At 41.6% G+C, this 16,415-nt stretch overlaps 1 long non-coding RNA gene across 2 annotated transcripts in view; it reads right to left on the bottom strand.

Moving 5' to 3' along the window:
* The window catches only part of LOC103306602 (uncharacterized), a 134,576-nt gene that overhangs the window by 82,959 nt on the left and 35,202 nt on the right, over positions 1-16,415 (bottom strand). The window contains exon 2 of one of the 2 annotated variants that reach the window (XR_010601341.1): positions 5,336-5,385. The exons of the other annotated variant lie outside the window; for it this stretch is intronic. This is a non-coding gene — a long non-coding RNA (uncharacterized LOC103306602). The remainder of the gene's footprint in view (positions 1-5,335; positions 5,386-16,415) is intronic. 2 annotated transcript variants of the gene reach the window in all.

The raw sequence follows: 16,415 nt of genomic DNA, 5'->3' as shown, positions 1-16,415 counted from the left end.
GTAATATCTGTATCCCATGCCATATAAGGTAATCTGTAGTTTTTGCTTTATAACTGTAAAAATTCCTTCTCTGAACTTGTGAACCTAGGTAGGAGTAGTTCCCCTGCCAATCAAAAAGGGCTATCAAAACTATGTGGGCCACTGTGAAACATCACCAAAGACTGGGTTGATGGTCCTTTTATACCCAGGGAGGTGCTACGGGTGAGAGAGCTCTTCCCATCATCTTGAATTCTGGAAGAAGGGAATAAAGGTATGAAAATTATTCATCTCTTTCCTGTTTGGACTCTCACAGGGATGGAGCTAGGAAACTAAAGCAAAGATCCTCAGGGTCATTCAGTGCTGACAGATTACTACATCTCTGTCACCTTTTGGAATCATAGACTAACTCATTTGTGTACACATGACACCTTCTTTAACCGATAAATAACTCTCTCATTTCTTTTTCCTAGTTAATAAATCCTTTGATAGTTTACTATAGGATTGGCTACAAGAGTTGTGTTTGGTGTGAAATCTAAGGTAGAAATTGACCTTAAGAGATTCGTCTCCGGGGACTGGAAGCAACCTGAAAATTTTGTGGTCTTTAGTGTAAGTGACCTGTGGCGCTGCATGTACTCCACCTCTCCAAGAGGAATAGCGTGTATTGCGCCGCCACTGCAGTGCTGCGGCACCAGTGTGGCCGCCCAATGCGCTGTGACTGGCCTCCAGAAGTATTTGGTAGTATCCCACAATGCCTGTTCTAGCCACTCTGGTCATCAGTTCAAACTCTACTGCCCTGGCCTCAGGTAACCAACCACGTGACCCTCCCTTAAAATTCCCCAGGAATTTTAAAAATCCCCTTCCTGTTTGCTCAGCCAGGCAGGGCATGTAGTGCTATCAGCGAACCTCCACTCCGAGCACCATCATGGACACTTCAGAGCCGGGGTGGGAGGAGGAGGAGGAGGAGAAAAACGGGAGTGAGGGTGGTGGGGCGGATGGAGACACCCCGGAATCCCTGGAGGCATGCAGCCAGGACCTCTTCTCGAGGCAGGAGGAAGGTAGCCAGCCACAGCGGCCGGTACTTGGTGGACGACAAACAGAAGAGCAGGTTCCCTGTAAACTTTTTTTTTTTTCGGGAAGGAATTTTTTTGGTGCGGGCTCTTTGGGAGAGGAGGGCTAGGCATGCATGCCTAGATGTGGAATAGTGCATTGATGTGGTTTATCACATCACGGTAATTGACCTCGGTAATCTCTTCGAATGTCTCATCCAGAACGTGTGCAATATACTTGCGTGGGTTTATCGGGAGAGCCACCATGGTCCTTGTCCCAGCCAGGCTAACGTGTCCATGCCACTGTGCTGCGAGGGGCGGGGGGACCATTGCTGCACACAGGCAAGCTGCATATGGGCCAGGGCAGAAGCTGCATTGCAGTAGAAGACCCTCCCTTGCTTCCTAGGTCACCCTCAGCAGCGAGATATTGTCCAGGACGAACTCCTGTGGAAAATGTTGGGACAGTGTTCAGTGTAGGTGCCCCCTGCAGCTGTTGGCTCTCTCCAAGGCACAGAAACCCAGAGGACAGTACAGCCCTGAAACAATCAGTCCCCCTTACTCACCATTTTGAGGCTCCCGTGGGTTATGTGTGCTCTGTTTGGGATGGGAAAATTATGCTATTGTGTAGACCCTGTGTGTGCCCTCCTTAAGTGCGGGGGAAATCATTACTCTGTCTGCTATAAACCATGCTGCCTCTGTTAAATGTTGCATTTTGCCTATACAGCTGCAACAACCTTGAGACCTCAGCCGTCCCTCTGATCGCCTGCTAGAGACTGCAAAGACTCCGGAAGAGACCGCGAAAAACCAAAGAAGACATGCCGCAAGAAGTGATGTGGCAATCTATTAAAGAGAATGAAAGAGCACAGAACTGGAGGGAGAGAGAAAGCAGGATCCGCCAGGAAAACGCAGCGCACCGGCGGCAAAGCACAGAGCACCAGCAGCAAAGCACGGATCGGCTCATAAGCATCCTGGAGCACCAAGTAGATGCTATCCAGGAGCTCGTAGCCATGCAGAAGTAGCAGTAACGCAAACGCGCCCCCCACCCCCCACAGCCCTTGTCCCAAAACTCTTTCCCTTGTGCCCCACTGTTACCTCCAACCCACTTTCCCCAACTTCTGGGTTCTTCACGCCACCAGCTGCCTCCAACACCAGTATCTTCACCTCCCAGCCCTGAAAACCACGACCCTTACCCTCTGCACTCAACCCCCATCAGCATGCAGTATAGCTATCCTGAAGTGCAGCACTCACTGCATAGCACACCAGACAGGACATATGCAAATCTGTGATTGTACCATTCCCCACTCCACCCCCTTGCCCTTTCTGATTCCCAAGCAGTTGTGTTTCTTTTCAATAAATAAATTTTCTTTTCAATAAATGGATTTTTTGGCTTTGAAAACATTCTTTATTAATGCATAAAGTAAAAGATTCTTTAGCCCAGGAAATAAACAAGTACTGCAAGTCTGCTTAGCAAACACTGATTCCTAAAGATTGGAACTACTGCACTTCACTCCCGTGCAGGGCACCAGATATCACTGCTGGTTTTCAGCCTCAAATTGCTCCCTCAAGGCATCCCTAATCCTTGCAGCCCCGCGCTGGGCCCCTGTAATAGCCCTGATCTCTGGCTGTGCAAATTCAGCCTCCAGGTGTTCAACCTTGGAGGTCCATGCCTGAGTGAAGCTTTCACACTTCCCTTCACAAATATTATGGAGGGTACAGCATGCGGATATAACCGCGGGGATGCTGTGTTCAGCCAAGTCCAGCTTCCCATACAGAGATCGCCAGCGGCCCTTTAAATGGCCAAAGGCACACTCCACAGTCATTCGGCACCGGCTCAGCCTGTAGTTGAACTGTTCCTTGCTGCTGTCAAGGCTCCTGTGTAGGGTTTCATGAGCCATGGCATTAACGGGTAAGTGGGGTCTCCAAGGATCACAATGGGCATTTCAACTTCCCCTACCATGATCTTCTGCTCTGGGAAAAAAGTCCCGGCCTGCAGCTTCCTGAACAGCCAACTGTTCCGAAAGATGCGTGCGTCATGCACCTTTCCTGGCCAGCCTGTGTTAATGTCAATGAAACGCCCACGCTGATCCACAAGCGCCTGGAGAACCATAGAGAAATACCCCTTCCGATTAACGTACTCAGATGCTAGGTGGGGTGGTGCCAAAATAGGAATGTGCATCCCATCTATCACCCCTTCAGAGGTAGGGAAACCCATTTGTGCAAAGCCATCCACTATGTCCTGCACGTTACCCAGAGTCACGGTTCTTCTGAGTAGGATGTGATTAATGGCCCTGCAAACTTGCATCAACACGATTCCAACGGTCGACTTTCCCACTCCAAACTGGTTTGTGACTGACCGGTAGCTGTCTGGAGTTGCCAGCTTCCAGATTGCAATAGCCACCCGCTTCTCCACTGGCAGGGCAGCTCTCAATCTTGTGTGCTTGCACCTAGCTGCCTGGAGTTGCCAGCTTCCAGATTGCAATAGCCACCCACTTCTCCACTGGCAGGGCAGCTCTCAATCTTGTGTGCTTGCGCCACAGGGTGGAGGTGAGCTCCTCACACAGTCCCATGAAAGTGGCTTTTCTCATCCGAAAGTTCTGCAGCCACTGCTTGTCATCCCAGACTTCCATGACGATGTGATCCCACCACTCAGTGCTTGTTTCTCGAGCCCAAAAGCGGCGTTCCATGGTGCTGAGCATGTCCGTGAATGCCACAAACAATTTCGTGTCGTACGCGTTACGCGGCTTGATAGTATCGTTGGACTCCTCACTCTCACTGTCACTTTGGAACTTAAGGAATAGTTCGACAGACAAACGTGACGTGCTGGCGAGACTCGTCAGCATACACCTCAGCAGTTCGGAGTCCATTTCCCGCAGACAGATCGCGCTGCACAGAAACCGTTGAAAGATGGCGCCAAAGGTGGACGGAAACAAAGGGATTTCTGGGATGTGAAGCAATGCATCACAGGCCGTTGGGACAGGACCCAGAATCCCCCACACCCATGCCCCCTTCCCACAACCCACGGCGTCAGAATGGGAAGAGGTGCTCTGTGGGATAGCTGCCCATAATGCACCGCTCCCAATGGCGCTGCAATTGCCACAAATATGGCCACGACAGTGCACTGGCAGCTGTCAATGTGGACAGACTGCAGCGCTTTCCCTACTCAGCTGTACGAAGACAGGTTTAACTCACAGCGCTGTATAGCTCCAAGTGTAGCCAAGGCCTAAGTCCAGCTTGCCTGGGGCAAGATAGACTGGAGTGTCCCAAGGGACTCTGTGATTCCATTGTAAGACTGTTACAGTGCTTTAGGAGTTCACATTTGTTACTGGGTTAGTGAAATCTAATTATAGAGCACACCACCAGTTTAAGGTATCTGCTTTGTTTTTTTGACAGTCTGTCCAGAGGTTGGCTCTTATAGTCTTGAACCACTGCAAACTGCATGACAAATCTCAAAAGACATGGAGAGTCAGATAAACACTCAAATATTGGGGGGGATGAAATTGGGCCCCTATTGAAATCAATGGGAGTTTTGCCATTGACTTCAATGGATCAGGAAATCACCCTGAAGGTTTATCTCAAACATCCCAATTTTTTTCATTTCCAAAATGGAAGTATAAATCTAAGGAGAATACTTTTTGATGAGATTTCCAGTATTTCTGTTTTCTTATTTTTTCTTACTCATTTTTGGCATTAATGCATCCATTGCTAACCAGAGCTGGAATTTGAAGATGTTTTCAAGGAACAGAATAGGCTTGGTTTAAGGTTTAAGAACTGGTTGGATAATTTCTAATTGTATCCAAAACTGTCTCCTAACCCTTGTAAAAATCATAACAATATTCTAGAGAATATATACCACCTTTTCTTTCTGTTCAGAGAGCTGAAGCTCTTAGCCAGGCCCTCATCACCTCTATCCTTGACCACTGCAACCTCCACTTCCACAAACATCTTTGTGTTTTCTTTAATGCCAGACCATTTGCTTCAGTGGTTGAGACACTTTCTCCAAACTGGCCTGTAAACCCTGACCATGATGTCCTCCTTCAAGCCCCTTCTCAAGACCTACTTCTGATGCCTACATGAAATTGTCCACTGATAAAGGCTGATAGAGGGCCAGTGGAGATTGCTGATACTTTACAAATCATGTAAACTTTTAAAATCATCGAGGTGTTAATGTAGGTAGGCTAGAGTAACTCTGTAATTTTATTACTGTTACCCTCATCCTTCCTATCCTCTACTTTTCTATATTTGTAACATTCACTTGTTGAGCCTTGTCTTAATTTAGGAACCCATACAACAATGCTTACACACGTGCTTACCTTTACCCATGAGCATAGTCCCACTGATTTCAGTGCAACGCCACGCATACCTTAAATTAAGCACATATAATAGATATTTTAGGATCAGTTCCATTGACAGTAGGTCTTTGAGACAGTATACACATAGCCAGCCTTCTCTGCAGGAGGCCAAGTCAACAGATTTTTCAAAAACAGTAACAATATATATGTATATGACAGTGACAGACTATGCCAGAAAACAGGGTATAGTGCATTATCCTAGTGTATTAGAAAGGGGAGATACACTTGGGTCACATTTTAGAGACTATGGTGGAAATATTCAAATGCACAAATGAGAGTTAGGCACCAAATTCCCATTGACTTTGGGAGTTGAATGCCTATTCACTCTTTCTGTTTTTGAAAAATCTCCCCCTTTATTTATACTTGAACTATAGGAAAAAGCCATTGAAAATAGTACTATATAGTAACAGAGGGAAAAAATAACAATAATAGCAATATGAGCTCTGATAATAAAAATAAATTGTTCCAAGACAGTAGAGTAGCTCCATTGGCTTGGGCCCAATGTTTTATTTTCATTTCTCAAGGCGATGCTTGGATCAGATACAGTTCTGACTCTGCACATAAATCAAATCTGACAAAAGACTGAGAAAAACCAACACTAGGCAGTAACTTTTGATAGTAAAAACTCCAATTCAACTGGTGTAATTTAATAGGATTTTATCTTTTCAAAGGCTGCCACAGAAAAGGGCAAAAATAGCCGCTACACAAAGATCAGATGAGTAATTGGGTGGAAAATACAATAAAATAATTAGATTAACAGCTACAAAACATGTCACTCTGAGAAGAGGGAGGCAGACACTCTGTGAGGTTCACTGTGTGTAGTTTTCACTGGGTTATTCCTAATGTGGAAGAGATTTTCACATGTGCACGGTGCAAATCTTCTCAACTCAAGGAGCCTGTTGGTAATGGAAGTTCAAGAAACGTGGACGCTGATAGTCTTACCTGGACCTCTCTCTTCTGGCCTGTCTACTATGTCCCCCCATGGCTGCACAGCAATTGGCACAAAAGACATTCCAAAGGAATTAATGCTGCTCTGAACAGAAATCCTTCTTTTTAACAGAGAAAGATGCCACAGAATGTTTCTGGATTTCATTCTTCACCCCCTCTTACTGCCACAGAGGGAGAAGGAATGATTCTACAGAACTACAGTTTCCTGCTTTCTAGGTCTGTAAAGACCTAATATTCTTTAAGTCACCTAGTCCATTCCCCTGCCAATAAAGGATTATTCCTATAATGTCTTTCTAGTGCACTCATTGCTACTTGTATTTCTTATCTCACAATGCCCATAAACCTTGTTAACTTCGCTGTTTTTACAAATTATTTTATTTTTTCAATTAAAGATCTTTTAAGCTATCCATATGAAATAACTAAACATATAAGAGGTGCAGAAGTGCACCTAGGGATGAATGTACTATGGATACAGAACCATTATAAACTCCTCTTGCAGTCATATTTCCCTCTGCTCATGTCTTGTACACTGATGGCTTGCCTGCAAAGAAGTCATCTCCAGTCTGACAGATTCCCAGAATCAGACTTTTCCCTCAAGAATCTCTTTCCATTTTTTACATGGTGTCATTGTTTTCTTACTGTTATATGAGTAGGAGCAGCATTTCTAAACCCTATTTGTCACCTGTCAAATGCACTACATATAAACAGGAAAACAAAGTCTGTAAAACAATACTGTGAAACTAAGAGAGACAGGGATATGTTATTTTACAAGAAGGGTAAATGAGCCATTACACTGCACTCCTTACCAATTATGAGATAAGAAAGGGTAAGTGCTGTTGTCACAGTAGATTAGTTGTAAAGCCAGTGAAACATGTTTGTCACAAATGGTTAGCATTTTAGGAGGTAGGATGGGTTAAGAGCACTTCCAAAGGTTAGCAGCTCTGTGTCTATTTTAATTGCTGAGCTTACAGGTCATTGTCTCCTGTATATTTCCTGTATGAAGTGAGCATGATTATTTGATTACACACAGATATTTTGGAGGTACCTGAAAGCATGCAGCTGGTTTGGAGAGAGTATAGAGTTCACCTCTTCTTAAAGTCCATCTTACTAATGTAGGGTGATCAGATAGCAAGTGTGAAAAATTGGGACACTTATTTTTTCAGGGGGGGGAAGGGGATAGTTACCTATATAAGACAAAGCCCCTAATATCAGGATTGTCCCGATAATATCAGGATGTCTGGTCACCTTATTCTTATGGCATGGAACCCTCCCTCTATATACTGTGTCCAAAAGAAGTACATAAGCCAAACACCATATGAAAGTGCAGTTAAAAATACATATGATACATATACAGTCTGTACAAAAAAACATTTTAAAGAACTGTAAGGTTCACCAAAAGGTACTCTACACCAGTTAAAGGTACCTTGGGAGGCTATTTAACATTCACTTTGGCCATTTTGCACACCATTTTATGTTATTATTTACTACATGACTGAATCAAAATGTGAATTTTCCATAGCAACTCATTGCTCCTTTTTAAGGAGGTGCTGTAACTCTACAAAGCACAGAATAGTGCACTATGTAATCTGAACTCTTGCAAAATGTTAATAGCAAAATATGGCTTTAATAAACAGCATATTTTCCACATTTTAGAGTGCATTTAATAAAAATAAGGTTGCAATTACAAATGAATCAGCTTTTTCAACTTCTTATTCTTTAATGTTTTCACAAAAGTTAATCCATTTTTGAGAACAAAAGCAAAGGTGAAGCCTCACAGCTGGCAAAGTCAAGGACTACAGGGCAAGTGGAAGGCTGGTTAGGGTGTTTGCATGATTTGGCAGTGTTTTTTTGTGCCACTGCCATCTTATTTAACAGTAAGAAAAGCAAAACTGTGATATTACAGCCATTTTGACGCTTGCCATTTAATCGGTCCTTTTGCCAGACAAACAGAGGAGTGTTCTGCATATGACATAACTGTACATAAATAAATATTTATCCAAATTCTGTATTCACAGTAACATCCCGCTACCAAAATAACAGAGTCAGCTGGATTTCTGGAAAGTAAAAGATGTCCAAAGCATCACAAGGTTATGCATCATTACACTGCTTGACTGATGCTTTGGAAGTCTCAAACAAACATATATATTCATGTTTATTATACAAAAACTGTGGAATTTCATATGTTTGTGATTTTATTTCTCTGATAGCCTCAATTAAATATTATTAACAAATTCTATTCTAAATATCAATATTGTTATGGGCAGCTTTTCTGTTGTAGGTCTCAGTCACCAATAAAAGAGTCAACTATATATATATTCAAGTTCCATAATTACAGCAGAGGGGGAGGAAAGTTCTGTACACTTATCATCTGAAAATAAACTATAACAAATGACATTTTTCTCACTCACAATATCTGTTCTATGTTGATTCAAGTCATACCTGCTTCTGACATTTATTGTTATGTCTGTGAACACTGCAGAACAAGTACAGCTATCGAAGAGTGACCTAGATTCCATTCTACCTCAGGCACGAGCTAAATTAACAGCTAAGTCTTGACTGAAGAATCATAATTACAGATTATACTGCGATGAATGAAGGGGTGTTCTGTGGGAAATGTTGAGCTGAACTTTAAATTATTGTTTATGTAGAGAATTCCTGAGATCCTGAACTAACCAGTTGTGCTAACTTCAATTATAGCTTATATCTTCTCACCGGCCAGCTGACTTGAGTTAAAAGCACCACCACCCTTGAGTTAAGGTTTCATTTGTGTGTGGACAAGACTTAAGTTATGGGCGATATTCAAGGTATAACGCAAGTTAACTTTGCAGTAAAGACAAGCCCTTAGCTTTTGACATCATATTTTCATTAGCAAGAGGATTTGATGACATCAGCTTTTTTGTGCTGTGTCTCCAAGTCTAATGAGAATGTACACAAAAGGTTGCCATCTTGTTCATGCAAACACTTTCACTGTACAACTTACACAGTGCTCTAAGGAGCTAATGAACATACACAGTATGAATTTCTAGCGTTAAGCACTAAGGGGTGGCTTTAGTTGGAAGGGAACAGAAGTGAATTATCAACAAACTATCAATCAGATGATCATTAACTAAAAATCAGTGTATGAGAACTTTGTCTGGCTGCCAGATGCATAGTTGATATGCTAGTGAGGGTCTAAAAACAATAGTAGAGATCTATGCAGTGGTGTAAATCACAAGGGGCTCCATAACCCGGGCACAGCATATCTAAAAGATCATCTAAAGCTCAGAGATAAAGCTCACGGATGACAACTCCATTCCTCAAGCATAATGGAACTTTCTCCCGGAAGGGTAAAGCTCATCTGTGCAGGAAACAGAACTTTCTGAGTCCAAGACTGTGGAATGAACTCCCACAAAAACTAAGGACTATCACAAACTTCACCACCTTTTGCAACATTAATTTCTCTACAATAAACCCAGAGCAGTGTGTACATTTAAAAACAGCCTCCTCAGCAAAATAAAATATTACACTACACTACTTTCCACACACACACACACATACCCCTGCCAAGAGAGAACGAACCATACATAACAGATATTACTTATGAGAGACAAGGTGAGGGAGGTAATATCTTTTATTGCATACAGTTTAGTCTTTGGGTGTTGGCATTTGTTATCAGTAGCTAGGGTGGTGGTCTCTATTTTTTCAGCTATCACTAAACAAAGGGGCATTTAACTGCTCCCTCATTTAGTCTGGCTATCACACCCATCAGCTTCAATGGAGCATGTGACTGCCCACAGTTCAAAGACATGCTTGCTGGGAGCTACCAACACCCTTCAGCATAACAATAGAATACAGTTGTGTCATAAACACAAATCTGTTCCCTTGGTATTCACCTGCATCTACACAAAGTCCAAACGCCAGGGCTTCTCTTTGAACCTACCAATGCCACTGCCGGGGCAAGCCTTGGAGTACACACAAACAGGACATGACTTGAAGAGCGTATCCTTTTTTCTTAAGGCAAGTCAGCCAAAGTGTCATTGTCTGGAAGATTGGACTAGACCACCAGTTCAGCATGCAGTGTGTGCTGAGGGATAGCAGCCTGTACGATCCTTTTTATTTAGTTTCTCCGCTTCCTAGGGAGAGCGCAGTGTCTAGGCTGGCTAAAAGGACAGCAGATAAGTGGAAGAGGCTAGAGCTGAGGGCAATTGGCTCAGGAGAGATAGACAATTATGTTCTAATAGTTCTGTCCATGGTCTTATTCCCCCTTCTTTATGGGCAAGTCTCTTGTTTTCATCTGACTTTACTCCTGAGCTACTTTTAAATCATTCACTTGCTGAGTATGACACATTGTTATACTCTTTGGGGACACAGATCCTGTGTTTTGATCTAGGAATGGAGAACACCTAGCATGCCCTGTGTACTAGCAGGACACTAATGATGACAGGGCCATACTTCCTTTAGAGGGCTCCACTTGTAAGAGATAGCAAGGACAGTTTCATTTTCAGATTTGAGTGAGCAATGCTGGTAATTACAAAAATCACCTTTTCAGTTTATTTAATCACAATTGTAACTAAATTAGCCATGCTGTTGTCAGTCTAACATTGTAAATTCTTTACCGTTAGGTGACATTTTCAAAAAGCTCTTAAGTGACTTAGGAGCCTTTGCTGTATGGACTTTCAGTGGCCCTGAGGCTTCTAGGTCACTTAGGCATTTTAAACTTTTTACCTGTATACCTTTCTTTTGGGACACTATATTTTCCTTGGGTTGGACTGGTGTGGCAGCTGTTGTTTGTTGTTTGGGGGGTGTGGCTGGTTGCTTTTGGAACTAGCCCTCTGCAACTCTGCTTAGTGGAAGATGTTGAAAGATATAGTTTAAAATGTTTACTGGTATGAAGTGTCAAATTCCCATTTACCAAGTATGAATCCCAAGTGATAATTTCACAAAACCGAGAGAAAAAATACATTTGTGGGTGTTGCTCTGTTTATCAGTTTTAAATTCTGTTATACTAATATAAACCATGCTGTGCCTGATTTTGTTTTTTACCTAAAAATCTGATTTATTATAGTTCTACTTATATTTTATATAAATAAGGGCATCTTAATTGTGTAAGATCCTACCATATGTGATGTTGTAAAGTGCAGTGTGTCACTACATTAATGTTCCACATATATGTGGATGTAAAATCAATTTTATATGAAAAAGGGTAATCCAATATGTGATAAGGTTAAAAATGGCTAATGCATAAGGAAAAAATTATCTTCAAACAGTAAAAAATAATGTAGTAATCCCATCCAGGGTTTCTAGCAATGTCATACACCATGAAACAATTAAATACTATACAACGATTTGCTCATTTTAACAAAAGGTTTAATATATGTTAAAAAAAAAAAAGAATCCTCTCCCCCCTTCACTACTTTTGTCATCTTCACTTTGCACTTTGGTTTTCTATCCTAACGTCTAGAGTTCCTAATTCCTCTGCCTTTTTATATTTCAGCAATTACTCCGCTGAAAAGCATTTCATTTTACCAAAAAGCTGCTACTTCCACTTTTCCCCCACAACACGCATGGGCATAGACATCAGTCTTTAAAGCATTTCACAAACAGCATGGCCATTTCTCAGGTTTTTTAAAAAAATAAAAAAGTAATATATCAAGAACTTGTTAACATTCCTTATTTAGGGTTTCCAATGAAATGAAAAGTTAGTTAGCTATGAACAAAGGATCTTTGAATTACATGGCAATGTATTGATGCTAAATCTTCAAAACAGAAGCATTATTTATGGTGTAATAATTCTGTGGCTACATACCAAGTTCCTGGTAATCAGCAAGGACTGAACTCAGAACCTTCTCCTTCAAAAACACAAGCTGTTACAACTTGAGGCAAAATGAAATCTCTATTAGCTGTATATATCAGGGCCAATGTCCTCATATAGGTTACCCTTTCCAGAGAGACATTACCACAGAAGTTTTTACTGTTCTGACATTCAGTCTAAGGACAGCAGTGCACTCCATTCGGTAAGGCCCACATACTTCAAAAGGATTGTCCCAGTCTCATCCTTATGCCCACATGGAGTCTTTTTGACCCAAAACCAAGCAAAACTGAACAGTTTCAGTTAATTTTATTTTGAGTTGTTAGGCTCATTCATGTAAAATGCCCCACAACTAAGACCAATAAAATTCACACAGCACCTCCGTACAGTTGTTACATTATTTGAACAGTTAGTTTGCTTACACTGTAAGCTGTCTGGGGCAGGCCTGTGTCTTTCTGGGGATAATGTCTAGCACCTCGTGAGCATTATTTATAATATAACAATATAATATCAATTGATCAACTTTTAATCTGTGTAAAGTATGCCCAGATGCCACAATGATGGGCACCTTATACATGCATGTAATGATTGATCGATAATAACGGTCATGTTTAAGTAACTGATGGTCTCCGTCTTGTTTCAGATTGGCAGATACAGTTGCTCACATCAAATACACTATCACAGTAATTAGCCCTAAAATGTACCCTTGTTTTTTGTCTCAGAGGAGATACAAAACCTCTCACTTCTAGAAGTGGTCCCTCCAGGCCAGAGTTAAGAGGTGTGGGAAAGCCTGAATGACAGATCAATAGATTGAGCAATAACACCACAAACACGAACTGTTTAGGGCCCTATTAATGAAAAAAATCTATTCCATGGTTAGATCACAGAAAAAGCAGGGCCTCAAATTATAAGCAAGATTTGTTATAAAATCCATGTGTTCATGAGCACGTGTATGATGGAATATGGGCACAGAAAGTTACATGTGGATTTCAAATAGATGCATGGGAATTCCTGGTATGCATGTAAATTTATATGTTCTACTTAGAGGCATACTGTAAAGGGTCAGTAGACTGTAAATATGTTTCCTTGCCACATAAATTAGAGTGATAAACAATGACATATCCACATCCTTGGAAATTAGTTTTGAAGCCAAACTTTAGTCTGACACTAAATGAAGTAGGTATGTGGGATAGATAAACACAGCTGCCCATTGAATGGACAGTAAAAAGCATGAAGAGCTAAAACCAGAAATTATGAAACCTAGGATACATGATAATCAGCTGTTTCTTCACCATTACTACCTTGTTCTGTACCTGACAGGATTGCTTGATAACAATAAAATAAGCCCCCTTATTTGACATTTTAAGTGGGCTGCTGGAATAGAGAGAAACTAAGAAGCTGTTAATAGTTGAGACATATTGTATATTTCACATAGGTTATAGGAGTAAAGAATAGTTGTAAGTCTGCCTTCTGAGAACCTCCTTGCAAGCCCTGGAGTATGGGATGTGCCAGAGGTAGGGGCATGTCAGGAGTGGAGCCACTGGACACAATACTGTGGAGATTCTGGGCAGTGCTGCAGCCCATAGTACACCTTGGTTAGGCTGCCTTAACTTATATAGGACCTTGAGATTGTCTAAATTACACCAACTGAGGATTATGAAGGCACAAAGATAACTTATATAGATGGACCTCTAGTCTGATTCAGTATGGCAATTTCTATCCTTGTGGGCATGAATTCTCATAAAAATGCTTGACACATATCCAGTTGTGACCAAAAATAACCGGTCTGCTGCTGAAGTGATCTAATATTTCCTTCTAAGCACGAAACACTGTCATGTGTTAGCTGCTTTCTGCTGTTCTTTAAAAATGGTAGCAGAAAAGAACAGTCTGAGTGGCTAGAGGAATTAATAGGCCAATTCATCCAGGCAGTGACATTCTATGGCTGCACAGGATGTTCTGATGATCAAGTATTTGGATCTCGGAGGCTGCATAGACTTTATACATGATAGCAAAGGTAGAATTTCTGCTCCAAAACCACAGTCCCCTACCACTTTATATTACATTACAACATGAAACTCTTTTACCTGCTATGTTGTGTTTAACATCATCCACCAGATCTTACTGGTAAATATTGTTTTAACAATGTAAAGTATGGTGTGTCAAAATGTAATGGCCTTCATCCATTGAAAATAGAAACTCTTGCGTCATCTGTGTGCTATGGCTTCTTGAGGTTCACTTTAATAGCACTATATCCTTCAGATAAAATGAGTGCAATTGGGTCGCTAGGAGGCTTGACACAGGGGAAAAAAGGAGTTGTCACAGTCAATATCTTCCATATACACACAAGGAGTGTATTAAGTACTCTATTAATTACTGGTGCCAAGCTGGCTGGGGCAAAGGGGGGCCAAAGTTCCAAAAATAATAAGCTGTTAGGAAAATAAAGAAAGGCAGTAGTTAAAAACTCAACAAAAATGGAAGAAAAATAAACACTACCAAGGTTGTGCAGGAATAACAAAAGGCCCCAACAAACGTTTCCATGGGAACAGCAGGTTTCATCAAAAATTATTAGTTTAGATTTGGAAAGAAGTTGTGTACAGACCAAAGATGGGTGGCATAAAACAGAATAGTGTAAATTGAGGTAAATGACCCTGTTGACTGTTACAAAATAGTAATAGCTCCACCCTATATCTTCTAAACAACCTAATTAACAGGATTCGTATCATGAACATAGGAAATAAAGACATTTATTACCATATAACGTGTATATATATATATACATAAACACAATGCCGTAAGTATAGAGATGTTTTATATAGCAAACTGTAAACTAGGGCCAGTCCTTGCCCCAACAGTCTTACAGTTTACCACAGACAAGGCAAGGAACTGCATTTCAAGGTCCGGAAACTAATATAGGGCCCTATTGCACTTATCTCCTACTTCTGTCACTAGTGTCTCTGTGATAGACTGCAGATTGCTTGAAGTGGCTGCTTTAGGCTGTGTGAAGTACACAACAGTGGTAACACGTGTCCCTGGAGCGCTGAAGATTTTAGAGGATGGGAGCTTAGCCTGCAAGAAGAGCTGATAACAAATGTCTCTGATAATTGGATGGCTCAGAGAACATAGCTGCCACTGTTTGGGGTGTATACATGGAATGGGAAGAAAGCTGATGTCACTGAGTCTAGAGAAGCAGCAAAGTTTTGAGAATGCTCCCCCTATCTTGTGCAACATGGGATGCGGAAAAGAAAGGGAGACAGGATAGCAGTTGATGTTACTACTATATGACCTGGCTGACCACCAGCAGTTGGATACCCCAGGTTAGAGGCAGTCAAAGCTCATTTTGAATGGGGAGCAAAAGGATGGGAGGCGGAGCAAGATAGGTGCTCTGCATGAGGAGCAAGGGGAGCTATTGAGATTCAGCTGGCAGAGTAGAGGTTGCTGGCTCAAGGCTGGGAGAGGGGGCTTGCAATTCACATATCTCTCACTGGCCACCAGAGGTAGATACTCCCAAAACCAGCCTGATTACGCCGGTGCCTACTTGCTCCCTGGCCTGATGCTGGGTGCTGCAGCTGCAGCCCCCAAGGTTCCATTCATCTCTACCTGCCGGTATGTGCAGGCAGTTTACAGGGAACATTAGTTCCCAGAAGAACAACGCATGGCATGGAAATACAGATCAGCACACATTTCTATTGCGGGGGCACTAGCCCCCACTGCCTCCCCAGTTCCACCAGCCCTACACTGGACCACTGCTCTGCATAGGTGTATGTGAGCAAAAAAGAAAATAAATATACATTTTTTCTTCAGATACATCTTCCTACTTTGTTACCCAGTAAGTGCTAACAAAGTGATATATTTGATCCATTTATAATGGGCAGATTTGTTCATTTTTATTTTTAGTACCCAAGAAGGACCCAAATTCTGTTGTCTAGCAGTTGTAATTATGACTCTCTGTGTGACATTTCTGTTCTGGAAGTTGCATAACAAACAGCAGCCTGATGACTTTTGCCAGTGAGGCCTAAAGAGGAAACAAAACAAAGCAACAATAAAATAAAATAAAGTAAAAAATAAAAATAAGCAATGATGAAAAACATCTTCGCCTGCCATGTTGCTAAATGAAAACCTTGAATCGTGGGTTATTAGTAAAAAAAAATTACAGACAGTTAATAGTGTAACATCTGGATCAAATGAACAAATGCACAGCCAACATCAATTTTTGTGAGGGTTTAAGTGAAGTAATTCATCTGTACTTTAACAAAGGCTTTTTTTCCACATGAAGAAGTGGCAGTCATTCAATCAGAGTTGACTTTT

This window comes from Chrysemys picta, chromosome 5 (genome assembly GCF_011386835.1).
Source record: "Chrysemys picta bellii isolate R12L10 chromosome 5, ASM1138683v2, whole genome shotgun sequence".
Classification (NCBI taxonomy): domain Eukaryota; kingdom Metazoa; phylum Chordata; order Testudines; family Emydidae; genus Chrysemys; species Chrysemys picta.
Note: the sequence above shows the minus strand (reverse complement) of the source record. Positions and strands in the feature narration are given on the sequence as shown.